The sequence below is a fragment of the Polyodon spathula genome, chromosome 12 (genome assembly GCF_017654505.1).
Source record: "Polyodon spathula isolate WHYD16114869_AA chromosome 12, ASM1765450v1, whole genome shotgun sequence".
Classification (NCBI taxonomy): Eukaryota; Metazoa; Chordata; class Actinopteri; order Acipenseriformes; family Polyodontidae; genus Polyodon; species Polyodon spathula.
Window position 1 is genome coordinate 6,404,527 of NC_054545.1, and position 10,304 is coordinate 6,414,830.

General features: G+C 35.4%; 1 pseudogene; it reads left to right on the forward strand.

The window, feature by feature from the left end:
• Positions 1-436: 436 nt before the first annotated feature.
• Positions 437-8,505, forward strand: LOC121323938 (annotated as a pseudogene).
• Positions 8,506-10,304: the final 1,799 nt, after the last annotated feature.

Here is a 10,304-nt window from a genome sequence, read left to right on the forward strand (position 1 = left end):
GGCTTTTCACACAATTCATGTGAAGTCAGTGTAAGTTACTGTCCTGCATTTACTTTATTAAGCTTTACTCTACAGCAAATCTGAAACCTTTACACCTGTTTATATTTCTATTTCATTTTCCGAGACCCACAGGTATCACATATTGCAACCAGTAAGAAGCAGTTTCCAAGATTCATTCCTGTTCGTATTCCTTTTAGAAAAAAAAAAAAAAAAAAAAAAAAAAAAAAAAAAACATACTGGTAGTTTTTCTTTAAAAATCACATTTACCATCCGCCTACCTTCCCATATTGCCTCGTCTAGCAATAAAATTTTTCCAGTTTACAAAAAGAGAACTACAAATCCCAGACACCCCCATCGCAAAACCGGATACTGGACGCTAGCTGGCCAATAGTATGAAGCAGTGTTTGTGGGCCGGTCGCTTGTTTTCCTGCTTGGAGGAGAGTGTGCGAGGTTTAGAGGGTTGCTGAGAAGGAAGTGGCGATACTGCTCCTATTTGCCGTTAAATACATTGGAATTGATTACTAAATAAGGTAAACATTGTCTAAATGGTAGTGTCTGTATATTAAGCATTTATGGATACGGAAGTTGGGTATGATATAGCCGCTTAACTAAAATATGTATACTACTAGTATATTTTTTTGTTTTGTTTTGTTTTGTTTTTAGAAATACCATGAATAGTATCATCCATGTATGTAGATAGCTATTCCTAGTCCTCTTTAGAATTACATTTACGAATTCGCAAACACTAGCAGCCGGGTACATAGTGAATTATGCCAATGGTCTTAACGAAGTGAAAACGTTTTGATCCAGAACAGTTTCTTTGCAGTAACGTGTATAGTGGCCGAAGTATTTTAGCAAGTTGATCTTGTTTGCCTGACAATTCACGAATGACTGCTGCCGTTAATAGATACAACATTTAGGTATGTTCTAAATGGTATATTTGCTATTTTGGCTTCTCCGCCCTAGCGACTAATGCATCATTACCATTGACAACCAAAACATAAATGCCAATAAATGGGTTGTTTTGTAAACGAAAGCATATACAATGTGTGTTTTTAGATGCCACCAAAAAGCAAGCCCCCTGGTAAAGCAAGAGCTCCTGCAAAGAGAAAGCTAGCAGAAGAGTTTCCACGAGGAGAAGTTCTGACAGATACAGCCAAGAAGCAGTGGGTGTTGGGAGAACCAGTTGGACAGGGAGGATTTGGACTTCTTTACTTGGGTATGGCTTAACTAGTTTAGACTGTTTGATCTGTATTGGTGATCCTTTTCACAAACAAAAACAAACTCATGTATACAAAAATAATGAGTTGCATAAGAAGCTTATGCAAGAAACATATTGACTATTAATATATCTGTTATTTGTACATATATCTATTAATTGTATTTTTCCTGCAGCAAATGAAAATTCTTCAGGGACAGTTGGGAAAGATGCCCCATATGTCATTAAAGTGGTAAGTTAAAAAATACAGTCCATGTTCACTACTTTTAAATGAATTATGGCTTATCTGTTTGGGAGTAACTTATAATAGGTCTGCACTATTCATTGTTCAATATTTTCACATTTAAGTAAACATTGCCATGTTTTTTGGTATAGTGTCTGTTAAACTGTTTTGAGTCACTGTGTCAGATAAACCAATACTGAAGCATGTGCCTGCACTTGATCATATACTGCATCAACAAGTTCCATGTACATAGTATTTCTGCAGTGTTCAGAAGATAAGCTGGCTCAAAATGTACATACATGTTAGGAGTGGGAGTCTGGGTGACGTAAATTAACTTCTTTGTATACTCAATTGTGTCAGTTAAATATAAAACTATACATATGTATAGGAGCCGAGTGACAATGGACCACTTTTCTCTGAACTGAAGTTCTACATGAGAGCAGCTAAACCTGATCTAAGTGAGTTGATTTTTTTATTTTGGATATCTTGTAATCGGCCTCTCAGCAACCCTGTTGTGACACATCTGTTTTAACATCACGTCACTACTTGCAGCTCAGTCACATCTAAATAGGTGCCATTTAACTTATTTGACTATGTATATGGTTAGATTGTGTTATATTTTACTTCTAGAACGTGTTCTTAAATTTTATGGTATGCCGAGAAAAGCTTTTTTTTTTTTTTTTTAACAACTAACCTCTTCATATTTTCAGTTGAAAAGTGGAGGAAATCTCAAAAATTGAAGTATCTAGGAGTTCCTAGATATTGGGGATCAGGGCTGCACGAGAAAGGCGAAAGCAGGTAAATATTGCTGAACTCCTGCACTTGAATCTGCATTAGTGGATATATTAACTCTAACCCTATGCGTTCATATCTGTTTTTTGTGTGTTCTGTATCTGTTTCCTCTGAAACTGTCATTTTGAGTAATTCACTGATGTAGAAGAGACAGAAATTAAAGTTACACGCCCTTAGTCAACTCTGAATGTGACTGAATTATTTGGAAATGTGTGTTGTCACAATAAGCAAGACATCTGATTTGACAGACTGAGAGCTAGTAGTAGACTGCACACATTAGGATTGGAAGAGTTTCAAAAGTAATTAACATTTCTGAAGGAATTGTAGACGTTGTTCATTGACACATTTAAACACGTTTTCACATTGAATCAGTGAAATTTTGGCTGCCACTGATGGCCCTGCTTCCTAGCTGACTTGTCAGGTTTTCATCTTCTTATTGCCCAGCATGCCAATCTAAGTGTAATGTTTCAGATTCTTTAACTGCCCTTATACAGCTTAATATTTTTTACCGCTAATGTTCTTTGTCCCTGTCCTGATGTGAATCACTGATTCACTATCTTTAAAGAAAATCCAAAGGGCAGCATTGTACAGTATATTGAACCAATTACTCCTTTTTTGCTGTAAGTTGGAGGTGGAGGTACTTGATAAAGGTGCTGTTCACAAGAATCTCTTGAAAGTTTAGGGCTGCTGCTAAAATATGCTGGTTTAAAGACTACAAATAGTATTTTATTCTTTCAGGCAATCTTGTTTTTTTTTTTTTTCTAGGTACAGGTTCATGGTTATGGACCGATTTGGTACAGATCTACAAAAGGTCTTTGAAGAAAATGGAAAGCAATTTAGTCGAAAAACTGTCCTACAGCTAGGACTGAGATTAGTAAGTTGCATGGCTCAAGCAGTGAGTGAAGGCCATCATACTATGACCCTCAACCATGCCTGTATTTTTTTATTTTTTTTTTCCCAGTGGCAGAACTTGTAGAAATCTATTTTACCATAACTGGGCAGTGACACAGTTTACATTTGCTTATAAAAGTACATCCTATACAAATCCCCTCATTAGGATTGCTAAAAAGAGCAACAATGTCCCCCCATGCTAAGTGATCATTTAAAGGTGATGAGAGCATATGCAGATGTGTAATCTTCATACAATTTAGTACAGTCCACGACTGAATTTGAGTAAAAACACATTTAACACCAGCAGTTGCTTTAATTTGTAAATATTACTGTTTTTTTTTTTTGTTTTTGTTTTTGTTTTTTAACTGATCACATGTTCAGTGTATCCCAAATATATTTAAATCTGCTCTTGGTGCTGAAGCTAATTTAATAATGTGATTTTTTTGGGGTGTGCAAATCTGTTGCACATCTAATGCGTTGCTGTGATTTAAAGGTCTCATTCTCTTCTGGTGTTCTTTCTAGCTTGACATCCTAGAATATATGCATGAACATGAGTATGTGCATGCGGACATCAAAGCCTCTAACCTTCTTCTTAGTTACAAGAACCCCAATCTGGTAAGTGTACTACTGAAAACAATTTATATTGATATAGATGCCAAACACTATTTGTGCATTGTAGTTCAAATTTGAGAATATGTTCAAAAGAAAACCCTGGAACCCAATACTACTGCTATTTTACAAATATACACCAGTATACACTGCAGTGATGATTTTTCAGAACCATAGGTGAACTTATTGTTCTTTCACAGAGCAACAGAAATCTTGGGGAGGGGGTGTTGCAGAAGATAATATTTATAAACATTTTGCATCCACAAAGAACAGATTAGCTTCAGTAACCTTTTCACTGTTCCATCCAGATATTGTTTAGTTCTAGTAGTTGTTGAGTTTGGTTACTTCTGGGGATATGTACAGTATTCTGTCAGAATAGTGTTCAGTTTCAATAAATCCTGTAATCATCTAGATAAAGATGATAAAGGTTATATAGAGCTAAAATAGCTGACAAACCTTTCCTAAGGAAATAAATGTTAAAATATAGAATTTGCTGATTTGAATAATGTAACAGCGGTGTATTAAACTGCAGTGTTTTAAATTACTATCCCGAGAGGAACTCGCATGGGATTGGTGGGTTTAGTTGTATTTCTTAGCTTGTATTAATGCAACGTATGTTTTGACTTACAATCAAACTGTGATTTAATAGCTTTCAAGTAATAAGCAGAGCACAATGCAGAAACGTACTAACTGTTTACTTTACTGTACCTAGGTTTACCTGGTAGATTATGGACTGGCCTATAGGTATAGTCCGGAGGGGGTCCTGAAAGAGTATAAGGAAGATCCAAAGAGATGCCATGATGGAACCATTGAATTTACTAGTATTGATGCACATAAAGGAGTATGTAAGTTCTTAAAACAGAAAAGCACAACAATTATTTAAGTGCTTTTTAAAATTATGCAAATTATGCATACATTAGCCATTTCCGTAATCGTACAAGGTTACACGCCCCCCCCCCCCCCCCCCCCCCACCCCAAATACATATGTATATATTTCTGTATCCCCCCAAAGCTCCGGGAAGTGACATGGGAAATCTTGGGCTACTGGAAGTGACCTGGAAATCTTGGGCTACTGTATGATACAGTGGTTGTGTGGGAGCTTACCTTGGGAAGATAACCTGCAAGACCCCAACTATGTCAGAGATTTAAAAATCAAGTAAGCAACATTACACTACATAAGGCTGCTGTAATTTAAAAAGGTCAAAATGCCACTACCATGTTTTTACAAGTTTGGTATCTTGAGTTTTCTCATATACACACATTTACTTAAACGATAACTACAGAACTTATCGAATGAATAAAAATAGTCAACAACTATGTAATAGTGAAGAGATATGTACCATTCATTGGCATATGCATAACAGTCAATCTACCAGTGTGTCGGGCTGGCAGTTGTCCCCACTGTCACTAGGGTTATAAGACAGACTAGTCTCCGTACTAATGGATGAAAAAAAGGAGATACCTGTTTTAATGTAAACTACATTTAAAAAAATAAAATAATAAAATAAAATGGAATTCATCTTATGGTGTCTCAGTACATACCCCATTTTGAAAGTATAAATGAATGGAAAGTTTGATAGGAAAAAAAATTACAGTTAACCAGTCATTGATATAATCTGCCCTGCAGTGTGTAAACATTACCTCTTAGTCAAGATACACTCTTTTTTAATTGAATTTATTTATTCCTTTAACAGGTCCAGACACGACATATCAGATTTTATATCTAAATGCTTCTCCACAAATGATACACCACGTAAGTAAACCAGGGAAAGTAATGTATAAAATGTAATGAATGTAAATGATTAAAGACCTTGAGAAAAGACTAATAGTTTAAATTGTTTGTCACAGGATTTTAAATGTACAGTAAAAATATACTGTAATGTTATACAGTGTTTGATCAACTAACACATTGAAAGTTTGACAAATCTATAAAGAAACCAAATGTAGGTAACAGCTTCGGACCCAGAACAGTGATAGATGGTGGTACCTAAAAGCATTTTACTCTCCAACATACCAATAATTCTTACTGGAGTAGTGTTTGCTTATTTTGAACAGCAGAGGTGTGGTGTGGTAATTTGCCTTTCCCATATTTTTTGGTTAGTGTGGTAACTGTAGCTTGGTAATGGCTGAAATATTATTTGTGTGATAATTGGTTTGTGTTTACAGTGGATTGTGTAATGGATGTTATAATGTGTACTTGGCTTTGGTGGTTTGATTCGTCTCAGATGAAATGATCAAGTATATGGAGGAAGTTAAGTCCTTGGAATATAATGACAAGCCTTCATATCAGAAACTACGCACTATCCTCCAGCTAGGACTCACATCTATTGGCTCCAAGGATGACGACAAACTAGACTTTATATCAGTTAATGAACTGGCATCCAAATCAACCAAGGTAAAAAAAAAATTAAAAAAGTAAAATATTTGTGTATATATGTAATCTTGAAAGAATCAAGTTTTTTGTAAATGTGCTGCTTCTAGACTGTGTGTATAATTAAGTAAACACTTTCTTCATAATACTGAGGCAGGAGGTGTATGCTCAGTCCTATAGAATACAGTATTAATATCCTATCATATTCCTTGTGCATAATAAATACTGATTTTTATAGTTTTTTTCCTACAGTGTTAAATGAGTAAACATTGGGTTAAATCTCAGATCTCTTAGAATAAACATGGGGCTTAAAACCGATAAAACACCCCTGCTGCAAAAAATATGTAATCGGTATATATCCAGTAAACGCCAGAAAAGCACTGGAAATGGTCACTTAATTCACATTGACTGATGACCCCTTTACCCATGTGGGGAAAAAAAAAAAATCCTGAATTGATTCTTGCATTGATTCGTTCTGAATACGGTAAACCCGCCCCAACTAGAGTGGCAGCAAATTCCTACATTTCTATTGGAGGATTGTAACACGCTTGCAAAATTTAAAACAAGATGTTCATGCGCACAGGATTTAGAAAGCTGTATTACAGTACATCCATAGTGAGTATTTACGTGGAATTTAAAACAGAATTGCAAATTGTGGTGAAATGTAAAAAAAAAAAATGCCTAAACACATAAGAATGTACTAGTGACCATAAAGATTGCATTGTGGAAGACAGCAAAGGAAAGAAGGTACAATTGAACCGTGTAAGTACTGTCGAGTTACTATACATACTGTGACAGAAAGAAAGAATGTAACCAAAAACAATAACTACATACCATATATAAAAAGTGAAAGGCCCTGAAAAAATAGCTCAAATAAATTAATAATTTTGTCTATTTGCTATGTAGGTGGAGGGCTGCATCAGCTAAAATAAATAATCCTAGGAGAAGCTTTGTATAGGTTTTGTACTTTAATTTTCACACCAGTCTGATGTGTGTGTTTATTCCTTACTAATGTATCACAAATATGCTGACATGGTTACCTTGGAGTTTGAGTTGGCTGATAATCAGGCCGCTGTGCTGTACTACTTCAGTGCAGTTTGCATATGGAAGTTTTCACCAGGGAGCTGCCCTGTGCCAGCTGAGGTTCACCTGCCCACTGCAGTTATTGTATGTAATTATCTAGCCAATCTGTTCAGCTCAGCAGGGTCTGGATGGTAATCATGAGGCAGCAATTGGCAAAATTGGGGGGGATAGGTAGTGATAGTTCAGGTCTGGGGGAAAAATAGTGTTCATTAATACTGTTCTTTCAGCAAGAGCCAGATTTAGATTACAGTTTTTAAATGCATCTTCCTTGTCACATGGGTTAAGAAATATTCCTATCTCAATAGAACTCCTCTTCTGTAGTTGCTCAATATTGCAAAATAAAAGGTCCTGCTTTGTGAAGATTTGTGGAATAGATGGTATTGTTACTTCTATATTTTATTGATTTTCCAGGTTTGCAAAAAGGGATCAAATTATACAATATATCAATGGGGATGTTTATATTTATCTAGTGTACTATGTATACATGTGGATAGGGCACTGAACTTTTTATTATGTTTCTTGTAAAATGAGTCAGTAATTCTGTCAGTGTACCCAGTCTTCATGGTTATGCAGCCTTTTATCTTTAATAAGTCGTCATATTTTATGTTTTCTTTCTGTAGAAAAAGACCAAAAGAAAATTTACGGAAGTGTCTGAAGAATCTGGTGGAGATCAGGAGGTCATTCCCACAAAGCGAGGACGGGGACGGGGACGGGGACAAGGACAAGGTGTTCCATCAAAAGCAGGTGAGAAAAGAAACCCTGCAGGTGAACATGCTCTTCTCAAACTGTAGCTTGGAGGTGCCTGTAGGAGACTGTAAAGACTATTCTATTTGTATTGCACTGTATAATTGATAAATTGCAAATAACAGACCTTGGAAAATGTGTGTTTGTTTTAGTTATTGTGCCCTTTCAGCTTTTCATATATATATATATATATATATATATATATATATATTATTATATTATTTATTTTCAGAGGCAAATGGTTTGAAGGAAAAGTCATCTACCCCCCAAAAAAGATCATCTTCCAAAAAGATTCTGGTAGAAACCGGCACTCAGATTTCTCCTGCATTGGGAAGGGGAAGAGGCAGGCCCAAACAGACCAAATGAGTGATTTCTGATGATTTTATTCTTTCTTTCTTCCATACCTTTTTATGTGCTTTTTTCATTCTTGCTACTTGCTTGTTCAGTGAACTGGCACTTTGTATCCCTTGGGAAATAAGATGTTGGAATGATTGTATTGTCTGTTTACAGCTGTTCTAGACTTCATGAAATTGTGCTGCAGGGGCTATTTTCTTAATAAACAAAATTCTTAGAAGTAATTACTTGTTGTGGCTTTTGTATGTTTATTTTTTGCAACACAAGATGTTTTGTTGTTGTTTAATAATTCACTATACTGGTGTTTTGCTTAAGTAGTGCTGGCTTGAATAGTTTCACTGTTATACTGTACTTTCAGTACTAATATCTCACTTGTTCTCATAGCAATTACGTTACCGGTATGTGTTTTTGTAAACTGCTGCTTGAACTACTAATATCGTATTAATCATTTAATCATTGTCAACTTTATATTTTCAGTGTTGAGGAAACCCCTTGGACCAAATCTTTCATTTCACTGTGACCTGTGACTGGCTTGCACATTGAGCATCATTTTTTGTACACTTTGTTCCGTAATTCTCAAGGTCAAGTTTGATAATGGGTATTGTACAAGAAATTTGTGACTTACAAAGGAACCCTTATGTTACTATAACAATAGTGTCAGTGTTCTTCATTATCTAGGCTGAAACTGGAGTTTGTTTAAACTTGTGAGTTATCCTGACGTTAAGCTCTGAAATACCTAATTTAACATCCAACATGTTCTGCATCTTAGTTATAGCATGCTTATGTTCATAGATCCGAGTGATGTGGATACAGTACATCTTGGCATGTTCCAGTTTGTCTGTGCATTTGGCACTACAATAAACTACACTGACAGCTCATGCCAGATTTGTCACTGTGTTGCAAATTCCTTCCAGTGAAACATTTAAACTGATTTGCAGAACTAAAATTAACTGACAGTTTGTGAAAGTATTAATGTATAACGGTGTGTCAGATTTGCACGTATAAACATGCAACATTTAGAATATCAGAGGTCACAAGAAGTTTAGTTAGTAATATATAAAAGGTAATTTTATTTGGCTTGCAGTCGTCCAAAATACAAATTTATTCAATAGACTGTAGATAGATGTATGAATCTTGAGCAGATTAATTTCTTCAGAAATACAAGCTATTTATTATATTTGGTTTATTTTCTCATGGTAAAACTAAGAATGAATCAAATTGCTATGCAATGGGAGTCTTATTTCCATCCATGTATATGGTTTGATAACTGATATACAAATGGATTTCTGTTCGTACAGTCCTCAATGAGCTACACTAGGTGTTTTGTACAGCGCATATCTTGTCTCCCAGAAAATTCTTGTGCTCTGTACAGCTTGTGTTAAGTACCCTGTATAATTGTTTCTATCATCTTCCCAATTTGAGTGTACCCCTTTTTTTGTTGTAAATGAAGGTAGGATTCTTTTGTCATTTTGAATCATGTAGAATATATCTGCCTCAGTTGTTTTAATATTAAACAGGGTACCTTGCCTTTGTTTAAAAGCATCCTAAAAAGGATTACAGGGTTTTATGAAGAGGTATATTGGTACACAGAGACTGATGGCTGGAGAAGGAAAATTTGAATCCAGCTACATAAGTTGATGAGTCAATGGTACATTCTAACATCTTGCCTATAACTATTAAACACAATGGTTGACAATTTTAATTCATCCTCAACATTACTTTTATTAATTAGTTGTAATTTAACATAGCCATCCAAAAATAAAACATTTCTTTAAAGCTACCCCCTGAAATAAGCACAGCTGTCATTTTGAGCTGCATCTTCCCAGCAGGTGGCAGTAGCTGATAATGATTAGAATGGGGGAGCGGCATCAACACTTGCATCTCAAACACAACACCACCACCTTGTTGAACTGAGTTGTATTACATCTCCAGAATTTCTTTGCCAATGATTTCAAGCAGTATTTATTGACTATATCTAAAGGAGATATTTATTTTGTATGGGCTTATGTATAAAAACG